This window comes from Bombina bombina, chromosome 3, assembly GCF_027579735.1.
Source record: "Bombina bombina isolate aBomBom1 chromosome 3, aBomBom1.pri, whole genome shotgun sequence".
NCBI classification, from domain to species: Eukaryota; Metazoa; Chordata; class Amphibia; order Anura; family Bombinatoridae; genus Bombina; species Bombina bombina.
Genome location: NC_069501.1, coordinates 7,515,519 through 7,528,871, shown reverse-complemented (window position 1 = coordinate 7,528,871; position 13,353 = coordinate 7,515,519). Strand labels below are relative to the sequence as shown.

Sequence of the window (13,353 nt, the reverse complement as noted above, 5' to 3'; positions counted from 1 at the left end):
CATAGAGGGGCAGTTAGCATAGGGAGACGCACATAGAGGGGCAGTTAGCATAGGGAGACGCACATAGAGGGGCAGTTAGCATAGGGAGACGCACATAGAGGGGCAGTTAGCATAGGGAGACGCACATAGAGGGGCAGTTAGCATAGGGAGACGCACATAGAGGGGCAGTTAGCATAGGGAGACCCACATAGAGGGGCAGTTAGCATAGGGAGACCCACATAGAGGGGCAGTTAGCATAGGGAGACGCACATAGAGGGGCAGTTAGCATAGGGAGACGCACATAGAGGGGCAGTTAGCATAGGGAGACGCACATAGAGGGGCAGTTAGCATAGGGAGACCCACATAGAGGGGCAGTTAGCATAGGGAGACCCACATAGAGGGGCAGTTAGAATAGGGAGACGCACATAGAGGGGCAGTTAGCATCGGGAGAGGTACTTAGAGGGGCAGTAAGGTGACGGGGTATAAATACAATTATTGTGAACTCACACAGAGAACTTCCGTTCCTAAGCTGAGCAAGTCCCGGGCGCCGCCATCTTTATTAAGGGCAAACAATTACTTTTAAGGTCACGAGATACAAGCGCCGCCATTTTTTGTCCTGGCAACACGCGTGGGTGAATTTGTGTTACGTGTAGATCAAAACTCACATCTTACAGCGTGTTTATCCGCTTACACACGGGTGACCCGCCACGTATAGGTGACACTGAGCCCTGACACAATATAGGCTAAGTGTCACCTATATGGGGGTTCCTGTGTGTCAGGGCTCAGTGTCACCTAAATGTGGGTTCCTGTGTGCCAGGGTTCTATATGGGGGGTTCCTGTGTGTCAGGGCTCCGAGCCTCAGTGTCACCTATATGGGGGGTTCCTGTTTGTTAGGGCTCAGTGTCACCTGAATATTGATAATGGGGGTTCCTGTGTGTCAGGGCTCAGTGTCACCTATATGTGTAATGGGGGGTTCCTGTGTGTCAGGGCTCAGTGTCACCTATATGGGGGGTTCCTGTGTGTCAGGGCTCAGTGTCACCTATATGGGGGGTTCCTGTGTGTCAGGGCTCAGTGTCACCTATATGGGGGGTTCCTGTGTGTCAGAGTTCAGTGTCACCTATATGGGTGTTCCTGTGTTTCAGGGCTCAGTGTCACCTATATGGGGGGTTCCTGTGTGTCAGGGCTCAGTGTCACCTATATGGGGGGTTCCTGTGTGTCAGGGCTCAGTGTCACCTATATGGGGGGTTCCTGTGTGTCAGGGCTCAGTGTCACCTATATGGGGGGTTCCTGTGTGTCAGAGTTCAGTGTCACCTATTTGCGGGTTCCTGTGTGTCAGGGCTCAGTGTCACCTATATGGGGGGTTCCTGTGTGTCAGAGTTCAGTGTCACCTATTTGCGGGTTCCTGTGTGTCAGGGCTCAGTGTCACCTATATGGGGGGTTCCTGTGTGTCAGGGCTCAGTGTCACCTATATGGGGGGTTCCTGTGTGTCAGGGCTCAGTGTCACCTATATGGGGGGTTCCTGTGTGTCAGAGTTCAGTGTCACCTATTTGCGGGTTCCTGTGTGTCAGGGCTCAGTGTCACCTATATGGGGGGTTCCTGTGTGTCAGAGTTCAGTGTCACCTATTTGCGGGTTCCTGTGTGTCAGGGCTCAGTGTCACCTATATGGGGGGTTCCTGTATGTCATGGCTCAGTGTCACCCATATGGGGGGTTACTGTGTCACCTATATTGTTTATGTGTGTCAGAGCTCAGTGTCACCTATATGGGGGGGTTATGTGTGTCAGAGCCCAGTGTCACCTATATGGGGGGTTTATGTGTGTCAGAGCCCAGTGTCACCTATATTGGGGTACCTGTGTGTCAGGGATCAGTGTCACCTATATGGGGGTTCCTGTGTGTGAGGGCTCAGTGTCACCTTTATGGGGGTTCCTGTGTGTCAGGGCTCAGTGTCACCTATATGGGGGGTTCTTGTGTGTCAGGGTCACATATATGCGGTTTCCTGTGTGCCAGGGCTCAGTGTAACTTATATGAGCGGGGTTCCTGTTTGTCAGGGCTCAGGGTCACATATATGGGGGGGGGGGTCCTGTGTGTTAGGGCTCAGGGTCACATATATGGAGGGTTCCTGTGTGGCAGGGCTCAATGTCACCTATATGGGGGGTTCCTGTGTGTCAGGGCTCAGTGTCACCTATATGGGGGGTTCCTGTGTGTCAGAGTTCAGTGTCACCTATTTGCGGGTTCCTGTGTGTCAGGGCTCAGTGTCACCTATATGGGGGGTTCCTGTGTGTCAGAGTTCAGTGTCACCTATTTGCGGGTTCCTGTGTGTCAGGGCTCAGTGTCACCTATATGGGGGGTTCCTGTATGTCATGGCTCAGTGTCACCCATATGGGGGGTTCCTGTGTCACCTATATTGTTTATGTGTATCAGAGCTCAGTGTCACCTATATGGGGGGGTTATGTGTGTCAGAGCCCAGTGTCACCTATATGGGGGGTTTATGTGTGTCAGAGCCCAGTGTCACCTATTTTGGGGTACCTGTGTGTCAGGGCTCAGTGTCACCTATATGGGGATTCCTGTGTGTGAGGGCTCAGTGTCATCTTTATGGGGGTTCCTGTGTGTCAGGGCTCAGTGTCACCTATATGGGGGGTTCTTGTGTGTCAGGGTCACATATATGCGCTTTCCTGTGTGCCAGGGCTCAGTGTAACTTATATGAGCGGGGTTCCTGTTTGTCAGGGCTCAGGGTCACATATATGGAGGGTTCCTGTGTGTCAGGGCTCAGTGTCACCTATATGGGGGGTTTATGTGTGTCAGAGCCCAGTGTCACCTATATTGGGGTACCTGTGTGTCAGGGCTCAGTGTCACCTTTATGGGGGTTCCTGTGTGTCAGGGCTCAGTGTCACCTATATGGGGGGTTCTTGTGTGTCAGGGTCACATATATGCGCTTTCCTGTGTGCCAGGGCTCAGTGTAACTTATATGAGCGGGGTTCCTGTTTGTCAGGGCTCAGGGTCACATATATGGAGGGTTCCTGTGTTTCAGGGCTCAGTGTCACCTATATGGGGGGTTCCTGTGTGTCAGGGCTCAGTGTCACCTATATGGGGGGTTCCTGTGTGTCAGGGCTCAGTGTCACCTATATGGGGGGTTCCTGTGTGTCAGGGCTCAGTGTCACCTATATGGGGGGTTCCTGTGTGTCAGAGTTCAGTGTCACCTATTTGCGGGTTCCTGTGTGTCAGGGCTCAGTGTCACCTATATGGGGGGTTCCTGTGTGTCAGAGTTCAGTGTCACCTATTTGCGGGTTCCTGTGTGTCAGGGCTCAGTGTCACCTATATGGGGGGTTCCTGTGTGTCAGAGTTCAGTGTCACCTATTTGCGGGTTCCTGTGTGTCAGGGCTCAGTGTCACCTATATGGGGGGTTCCTGTGTGTCAGGGCTCAGTGTCACCTATATGGGGGGTTCCTGTGTGTCAGAGTTCAGTGTCACCTATTTGCGGGTTCCTGTGTGTCAGGGCTCAGTGTCACCTATATGGGGGGTTCCTGTGTGTCAGAGTTCAGTGTCACCTATTTGCGGGTTCCTGTGTGTCAGGGCTCAGTGTCACCTATATGGGGAGTTCCTGTATGTCATGGCTCAGTGTCACCCATATGGGGGGTTACTGTGTCACCTATATTGTTTATGTGTGTCAGAGCTCAGTGTCACCTATATGGGGGGGTTATGTGTGTCAGAGCCCAGTGTCACCTATATGGGGGGTTTATGTGTGTCAGAGCCCAGTGTCACCTATATTGGGGTACCTGTGTGTCAGGGATCAGTGTCACCTATATGGGGGTTCCTGTGTGTGAGGGCTCAGTGTCACCTTTATGGGGGTTCCTGTGTGTCAGGGCTCAGTGTCACCTATATGGGGGGTTCTTGTGTGTCAGGGTCACATATATGCGGTTTCCTGTGTGCCAGGGCTCAGTGTAACTTATATGAGCGGGGTTCCTGTTTGTCAGGGCTCAGGTTCACATATATGGGGGGGGTCCTGTGTGTTAGGGCTCAGGGTCACATATATGGAGGGTTCCTGTGTGTCAGGGCTCAGTGTCACCTATATGGGGGGTTCCTGTGTGTCAGGGCTCAGTGTCACCTATATGGGGGGTTCCTGTGTGTCAGAGTTCAGTGTCACCTATTTGCGGGTTCCTGTGTGTCAGGGCTCAGTGTCACCTATATGGGGGGTTCCTGTGTGTCAGAGTTCAGTGTCACCTATTTGCGGGTTCCTGTGTGTCAGGGCTCAGTGTCACCTATATGGGGGGTTCCTGTATGTCATGGCTCAGTGTCACCCATATGGGGGGTTCCTGTGTCACCTATATTATTTATGTGTATCAGAGCTCAGTGTCACCTATATGGGGGGGTTATGTGTGTCAGAGCCCAGTGTCACCTATATGGGGGGTTTATGTGTGTCAGAGCCCAGTGTCACCTATTTTGGGGTACCTGTGTGTCAGGGCTCAGTGTCACCTATATGGGGATTCCTGTGTGTGAGGGCTCAGTGTCATCTTTATGGGGGTTCCTGTGTGTCAGGGCTCAGTGTCACCTATATGGGGGGTTCTTGTGTGTCAGGGTCACATATATGCGGTTTCCTGTGTGCCAGGGCTCAGTGTAACTTATATGAGCGGGGTTCCTGTTTGTCAGGGCTCAGGGTCACATATATGGAGGGTTCCTGTGTGTCAGGGCTCAGTGTCACCTATATGGGGGGTTTATGTGTGTCAGAGCCCAGTGTCACCTATATTGGGGTACCTGTGTGTCAGGGCTCAGTGTCACCTATATGGGGGTTCCTGTGTGTGAGGGCTCAGTGTCACCTTTATGGGGGTTCCTGTGTGTCAGGGCTCAGTGTCACCTATATGGGGGGTTCTTGTGTGTCAGGGTCACATATATGCGCTTTCCTGTGTGCCAGGGCTCAGTGTAACTTATATGAGCGGGGTTCCTGTTTGTCAGGGCTCAGGGTCACATATATGGAGGGTTCCTGTGTGTCAGGGCTCAGTGTCACCTATATGGGGGGGGGGTTCCTGTGTGTTAGGGCTCAGGGTCACATACATGGAGGGTTCCTGTGTGTCAGGGCTCAGTGTCACCTATATGGGGGGGGGGGTTCCTGTGTGTCAGGGCTCAGGGTCACATATATGGGGGTTCCTATGTGTTAGGGCTCAAGGTCACAAATATGGAGGGTTCCTGTGTGTCGGGGCTCAGTGTCACCTTTATGGGGGGGTTCCTGTGTGTCAGGGCTCAGTGTCACCTATATGGGGGTTCCTGTGTTTCACGGTTCAGTGTCACCTATGGGGGGTTTCTGTGTGTCAGGGCTCCTTGTCACCTATTTGAGGGTTTCTGTGTGTCAGGGTTCAGTGTCACCTATATGGGGGGCTCCTGTGTGTCAGGGCTCAGTGTCACCTATAAGGGGGTCCCTGTGTGTCAGGGCTCAGTGTCACCATATGGGAGTTTCTGTGTGTCAGGGTCACATATATGGGGGTTCCTGTGTGTCACAGCTCCGTGTCACCAATATGGGGAGTTCCTGTTTGTCAGGGCTCAGTGTCACCTATATAGGGGGTTCCTGTGTGTCAGGGCTCAGTGTCACCTATATGGGGGTTCCTGTGTGTCACAATTCAGTGTCACCTATGGGGGGTTCCTGTGTGTCAAGGTTCAGTGTCATCTATATGGGGGTTCCTGTGTGTCACGGTTCAGTGTCACCTATGGGGGTTCCTGTGTGTCACAGTTCAGTGTCACCTATATGGGGGTTCCTGTGTTTCAGGGCTCAGTGTCACCTATATGGGGGTTCCTGTGTTTCAGGGCTTAGTGTCACCTATATGGGGGTTCCTTTGTGTCAGGGCTCAGTGTCACCTATATGGGTGTTCCTGTGTGTCAGGGCTCAGTGTCACCTATATGGGGGTTCCTGTGTGTCAGGGCTCAGTGTCACCTATAAGGGGGTTCCTGTGTGTCAGGGCTCAGTGTCACCTATATGGGGGTTCCTGTGTGTCAGAGTTCAGTGTCACTTATATGGGGGGTTTCTGTATGTCAGGGTCTCATATATAGGGGTTCCTGTGTGTCACGGCTCCATGTCACGTATATGGGGGGTTCCTGTGTGTCCAGGCTCAGGGTCACATATATGGGGGGTGTCTGTGTGTCAGGGCTCAGGGTCACAGATATGAAGGGTTCCTGTGTGTCAGGGCTTAGTGTCACCTATATGGGGGGTTCCTGTGTGTCAGGATTCAGTGTCACCTATAAGGGGGTTCCTGTGTTTCAGGGCTCCGTGTCACCTATATGGGGGTTCCTGTGAGTCAGGGCTTAGTGTCACCTATATTGGGGTTCCTGTGTGTCAGGGCTCCTTGTCACCTATATGAGGGTTCCTGTGTGTCAGGGTTCAGTGTCACCTTTATGGGGGTTCCTGTGTGTCAGGGCTCAGTGTCACCTATAAGGGGGTTTCTGTGTGTCAGGGCTCCTTGTCACCTATATGAGGGTTCCTGTGTGTCAGGGTTCAGTGTCACCTTTATGGGGGTTCCTGTGTGTCAGGGCTCAGTGTCACCTATAAGGGGGTTTCTGTGTGTCAGGGCTCAGTGTCACCTACATGGGGATTCCTTTCTGTCAGGGCTTAGTGTTGCCTATAAGAGGGTTCCTGTGTGTCAGGGCTCAGTATCACCTATATGAGAGTTCCTGTATTTCTGGGTCACATATATGGGGGTTCCTGTGTGTCATGGCTCTGTGTCACCTATATGGGGGGTTCCTGTGTGTCAGGGCTCAGTGTCACCTATATGGGGGGTTCCTGTGTGTCAGGGCTCAGTGTCACCTATATGGGGGGGTTCCTGTGTGTCATGGTTCAGTGTCACCTACAGTATATGGGGGTTCCTGTGTGTCACAGTTCAGTGTCACCTATATGGGTGTTCCTGTGTTTCAGGGCTCAGTGTCACCTATAAGGGGGTTCCTGTGTGTCAGGGCTCAGTGTCACCTATATGGGAGTTCCTGTGTGTCAGGGTCACATATATAGGGGTGTTCCTGTGTCAGGGCTCCATGTCATTTATATGGGGGTTCCTGTGTGTCAGGCTCAGTGTCACCTATATGTGGGTTCCTGTGTGTCGGGGCTCTGTGTCTCCTATATGGGGGTTCCTGTGTTTCAGGGCTTAGTGTCACCTATATGGGGGGGTTCCTGTGTGTCAGGGTTTAGTGTCACCTATGGGGGGTTCCTGTGTGTCAGGGTTCAGTGTCACCTACAGTATATGGGGGTTCCTGTGTGTCACAGTTCAGTGTCACCTATATGGGTGTTCCTGTGTTTCAGGGCTCAGTGTCACCTATAAGGGGGTTCCTGTGTGTCAGGGCTCAGTGTCACCTATATGGGAGTTCATGTGTGTCAGGGTCACATATATAGGGGTGTTCCTGTGTGTCACGGCTCTGTGTCACCTATATAGGGGGATCCTGTGTGTCAGGGCTCAATGTCACCTATATGGGGAGTTCCTGTGTGTCAGGGCTCAGTGTCAAATATATGGGAGGTGCCTGTGTGTCAGGGCTCAGGGTCACATATATGGGGGTTCCTTTGTGTCAGGGCTCAGGGTCACAGATATGGAGGGTTCCTGTGTGTCAGGGCTCAGGGTCACAGATATGGAGGGTTCCTGTGTGTCAGGGCTCAGGGTCACAGATATGGAGGGTTCCTGTGTGTCAGGGCTCAGTGTCACCTATATGGGGGGGGTTCCTGTGTGTCACGGTTCAGTGTCACCTATGGGGGGTTCCTGTGTGTCAGGGCTCAGTGTCACCTATAAGGGAGTTCCTGTGTGTCAGGGCTCAGTGTCACCTATATGGGGGTTCCTGTGTGTCAGGGTCACATATATGGGTGTTCCTGTGTGTCACGGCTCTGTGTCACCTATAAGGGGGATTCCTGCGTTTCAGGTTTCAGTGTCACTTATATGGGGGGTTCCTGTGTGTCAGGGTCACATATATGGGGGTTCCTGTGTGTCATGGCTCTGTGTCATGTATATGGGGGGTTCTTGTGTGTCAGGGCTCAGTGTCACCTATATGGGGGGGTACCTGTGTGTCCAGACTCAGGGTCACATATACGGAAGGTGTCTGTGTGTCAGGGCTCAGAGTCACAAATATGGGGCTTCCCATATGTCAGGGCCACAGATATGGAGGGTTCCTGTGTGTCAGGGCTCAATGTCACCTATATGGGGGGTTCCTGTGTGTCAGGATTCAGTGTCACCTATAAGGGGGTTCCTGTGTGTCAGGGCTCAGTGTCACCAATATGGGTGTTCCTGTGTGTCAGGGCTCAGTGTCACCTATATGGGGGTTCCTGTGTGTCACGGTTCAGTGTCACCTATGGGGGTTCCTGTGTTTCAGGGCTCCTTGATCACCTATATGGGGGTTCCTATGTGTCATGGCTCAGTGTCACCTATATGGGGGGTTCCTGTGTGTCACGGTTCAGTGTCACCTATGGGGGGTTCCTGTGTGTCAGGGTTCAGTGTCACCTATATGGGGGTTCCTGTGTGTCACGGTTCAGTGTCACCTATGTGGGGTTCCTGTGTCTCACGGTTCAGTGTCACCTATTTGGGGGTTCCTGTGTTTTAGGGCTCAGTGTCACCTATATGGGGGGTCCTTTGTGTCAGGGCTCAGTGTCACCTATAAGGGGGTTCCTGTGTGTCAGGGCTCAGTGTCACCTATATGGGGGTTCCTGTGTGTCAGGGCTCAGTGTCACCTATATACGGGTTCCTGTGTGTCAGGGCTCTGTGTCACCTATATGGGGTTTACTGTGTGTCAGGATTCAGTGTCACATATATGGGGGGTCCTGTGTGTCAGGGCTCAGGGTCACATATATGTGGGGTCCTGTGTGTCAGGGCTCAGTATCACCTATATGGGGGTTTCCAGTCTGCCATGGCTCAGTGTCTCCTATATAAGGGGTTCATGTGTGTCAGTGTCACCTATATGGGGGGTTACTGTGTGCCAGTGCTCAAGTGGGCGAGGGGGTTCCTGTGGGTCATATGTTTTGGGGGGAAAAGATGATGTTTGGTTCTGAAGTCACATCAGGATATGTTTTCTATGATTAATTTCTTTCATGATCGTGACAGTCCATGAATCATCACGTGTGGAAATTACCCTCCTGACCACTAGGAGGTGGCAAAAGCCACCCCAACACACCAGAGCTTTAAATCCCTCCCACTTCCCATGATCCTCAGTTATACATTTTAGCGCTGCGGAATCTGTTGGCGCTCTACAAATAACCGATAATAATAATAATAATACATATAGCCAAGTAGATAATGTAAAAAAAAAAAAGCAGGAGAGATAAAGCGGGACAAAGAAGTGCAAAAACAAGTACTGCCGCCACCTGAACAAAAAGAAAAGATGCATGATTAAGGGAATGGATCCCGAAACGTTGCATGTTTTAATGTTTGTACCAGAATAAACCTCTTTTCATTTACTTGGTGCTGTGGACACTCTTTTTGTTGGAATACTGAGAGGAAGGCAGTCTCCTCTACCCCACCGGTCACCACTAACCCTGAATTGAAAAAGGGAATTTGGGAACTTAAGGTGCTGTTTGTGCATTGTTTTGTGCTATTGAACAAAAAGAAAGGGTGAGGCTTGTGGACTCTCACCATCATGAAATAATCTAATTGATCAGGAAATTATAAAAAATTTTCATAAGATGGAGAGCGTGCACGAGTGGGAATTAATACCGAAGCAGTGAAGTCCCGAGATCATCATGAAATAGGTGCGATAAACAGTGGAGGAGGACGTTACTGACCAGGCAGTATGATCTGCAGCACATCCCTGACAAAAGCAGTCTCAAAAAAGGCACACACATCAATGGGATAAACCTTCAAAAAGGTGTGAAGAGAAGAGCACGTAGCTGCCTTACAAAGCTGATCAATAGAAGCCCAAGAAGTAGCAACTGCTTTAGTGGAATGCACAATAAAGCGGTCAGGGAGAGTCTTCCACACAAACAACTTAAGGCTTCAAGCCAAGCTACTAAAGTAACAGCTGTAGCTTTTTAGCAAAAGAAAATGACTGAGGATCATGGGAAGCTGGAGGGATTTAAAGGGACAGTCTATTCCAAAATAAACGTTCTTGATTCAGATAAAGAAAGTAATTTTAAACAACTTTCCAATTTCCTTTTATCACCAATTTTGCTTTGTTCTCTTAGTATTCTAAGTTGAAAGCTAAACATAGGAGGTTCATATGCAAATGTCTTAGACCTCGAAGGCCGCCTCTTATATGAATGCATTTTGACAGTTTTTCACCACCAAAGGGTGTTAGTTCATGTGTGTCATATAGATAACACTGTCCTCACGCACGTGGAGTTGCCTAGGAGTTAGCACTGATTGGCTAAAGTGCAAGTCTGTCAAAAGAACTGATATAAGGGGGCAATTTGCAGAGGCTTAGATACAAGGTATTTACAGAGGTAAAAGGTGTATTAATATAACTGTTGGTTATGCAAAACTGGTGAATGGGTAATAAAGGGATTATCTATCTTTTAAAACAATAAAAATTCTGTTGTAGACTGTCCCTTTAACGCTTTAGTGTGTTGGGGAATATTTTGGCTCCTCCTATTGGTGAGGAGGGGAATTCCCACACTTGATGACTAGTGGACTCCATGTCATGCTCGGCGGAGCAGGTTCGGGGGTATGGAGCTTATGCGATGCGTGGTTGCAGGCTTAGGACTGTCTAGAGTACTGAAAGGAGCCAAAAGGTATGTGCTTTATTATGGAATTATCCCTTTTAGTTATGGTTGAGTAACAGACAAGAAAACAAGTTTATTGTACTGGAAATTGAACTGGAGACTGGAAACAGGGATTGTGCTTTACAGTCGGTAAACCCCGGCTGGTTTAGACAAAAGGCCCAGGCTGGGTTGGAGGATGGCCCACGCCTGGGTTAAACTGTGAGCCCAGGACAGGGCTAGGAAGAGGTGCACACTCTAGTACTGAGACAGGAGTTGCCCACTGGAGGCTGACACAGGAGTTGCGCACTGGAGGCCGACCCAGTAGATTCCCACTGGAAGCAGACACAGGAGTTGCCCACTGGAGGCTGACACAGGAGTTGCCCACTGGAGGCTGACACAGGAGTTGCCCACTGGAGGCTGACACAGGAGTTGCCCACTGGAGGCTGACACAGGAGTTGCCCACTGGAGGCTGACACAGGAGTTGCCAATTGGAGGCTGACACATGAGTTGCCCACTGGAGGCTGACACAGGAGTTGCCCACTGGAGGCTGACACAGGAGTTGCCCACTGGAGGCTGACACATGAGTTGCCCACTGGAGGCTGACACAGGAGTTGCCCACTGGAGGCTGACACATGAGTTGCCCACTGGAGGCTGACACAGGAGTTGCGCACTGGAGGCCGACCCAGTAGTTTCCCACTGGAGGCAGACACAGGAGTTGCCCACTGGAGGCTGACACAGGAGTTGCCCACTGGAGGCTGACACAGGAGTTGCCAATTGGAGGCTGACACATTAGTTGCCCACTGGAGGCTGACACAGGAGTTGCCCACTGGAGGCTGACACAGGAGTTGCCCACTGTAGGCTGACACAGGAGTTGCCCACTGGAGGCTGACACATGAGTTGCCCACTGGAGGCTGACACAGGAGTTGCCCACTGGAGGCGGACACAGGAGTTGCCCACTGGAGGCGGACACAGGAGTTGCCCACTGGAGGCTGACATAGGAGTTGCCCACTGGAGGCTGACATAGGAGTTGCCCACTGGAGGCTGACACATGAGTTGCCCACTGGAGGCTGACATGTGAGTTGCCCACTGGAGACTGACACATGAGTTGCCCACTGGAGGCTGACACAGGAGTTGCCCACTGGAGGCTGACACAGGAGTTGCCCACTGGAGGCTGACCCAGGAGTTGCCCACTGGAGGCTGACCCAGGAGTTGCCCACTGGAGGCCGACCCAGGAGTTTCCCACTGGAGGCTGACACAGGAGTTGCCCACTGGAGGCTGACACAGGAGTTGCCCACTGGAGGTCAAGACAGGAGTTGCCCACTGGAGGCCGACCCAGGAGTTTCCCACTGGAGGCTGACACAGGAGTTGCCCACTGGAGGCTGACACAGGAGTTGCCCACTGGTGGTCAAGACAGGAGTTGCCCACTGGAGGCCGACCCAGTAGTTTCCCACTGGAGGCTGACACAGGAGTTGCCCACTGGAGGCTGACACAGGAGTTGCCCACTGGAGGTCGACACAGGAGTTGCCCACTGAAGGCCGACACAGGAGTTGCCCACTGAAGGCCGACACAGGAGTTGCCCACTGGAGGCCGACCCAGGAGTTTCCCACTGGAGGCTGACACAGGAGTTGCCCACTGGAGGCCGACACAGGAGTTGCCCACTCGAGGCCGACACAGGAGTTGCCCATTGGAGGCCGACACAGGAGTTGCCCACTGGAGGCCAAGACAGGAGTTGCCCACTGGAGGCCGACACAGGAGTTGACCACTGGAGGCAGAGACAGGAACAGGACACAGATGCTTGGCAGGGCCCACTGCAGGGCTTGGGCTCAGAGCTGGACACAAGATCTTGACAGGGATACTGACACTTGGCAGTTATAATTTCTAGAACTTGGGTGCAGTACCAGAAGACTGGCATTTGGCAGATACCCTTTGCGGAGCTGGTACAAGTACTGGATACAGGAACTTGGCAGAGACTCTCTGCAGAGCTTGGACACAGTAGCTGGAGACGAACATGACATAAACACTCTGCAGATCTTGGCACAAATACAGGATACAGGAGCGTTTGGATGCAGAAGTGGGTGACTGGCGCATGGCAGATATCCTTTGCAGCACTTGGGAACATGCACTGAATATAGGAACTTGGCACGTGTCCTCTGTAGAGCTAGGCACTGAATCAGGATACCAGCGTTTGACAGGCATGCTCTGCAGGATTAGGGTACAGGAACAGGATGCCAGAGAAGCAGGATGATGCCACAAGAAGCAGAGACAGGCTGTTACTGAGAGAATAGCCAGACAAGACGATGGTAAGATACCTGAGAGCAGTCAGATCAGTCACCAAATCCAGGGAGAATCCAATAGAATAGTCAGGGTACAAGGTCAAGTACAGAAAACATAGAAGCAGTTCAATCTTATATCAAATCCAAGGGAGATCAAAAAGTGTAGTTAGAGAACAATCCAGATTCAGGAACCAAACAGGAAATTCAGGCAAGGTCAGAGGCACCAACAACAGGAACCTCAATGTCAGGGCAGGGAGTTGTCTGTGAAGCAGCCTTTTATAGGAGAGCTGAACTACCTGCAGCTGATAAGCAGGGGGAGCCAGAGAGCTATCCACTGCAGGTAACAGGTCTCCAAAAACTTCTACAGAATGCACAGCCCTCTGGTGGCGCAGTCCCAGGTTCAAATCTTGGCATGGCTGTGACACTTAAACTTCACCATCTGATGAAGGAACAGGTTTTGGTGTG

General features: G+C 51.7%; 1 protein-coding gene across 1 annotated transcript in view; it reads right to left on the bottom strand.

The window, feature by feature from the left end:
* The window catches only part of TIMMDC1 (translocase of inner mitochondrial membrane domain containing 1), a 154,674-nt gene extending 141,606 nt beyond the window's left edge, over positions 1 to 13,068 (bottom strand). The window contains exon 1 of the mRNA XM_053705117.1: positions 12,925 to 13,068. The gene's annotated coding sequence lies outside the window, so the exon portion shown is untranslated. The remainder of the gene's footprint in view (positions 1 to 12,924) is intronic.
* Between the last annotated feature and the right edge of the window lie 285 nt (positions 13,069 to 13,353).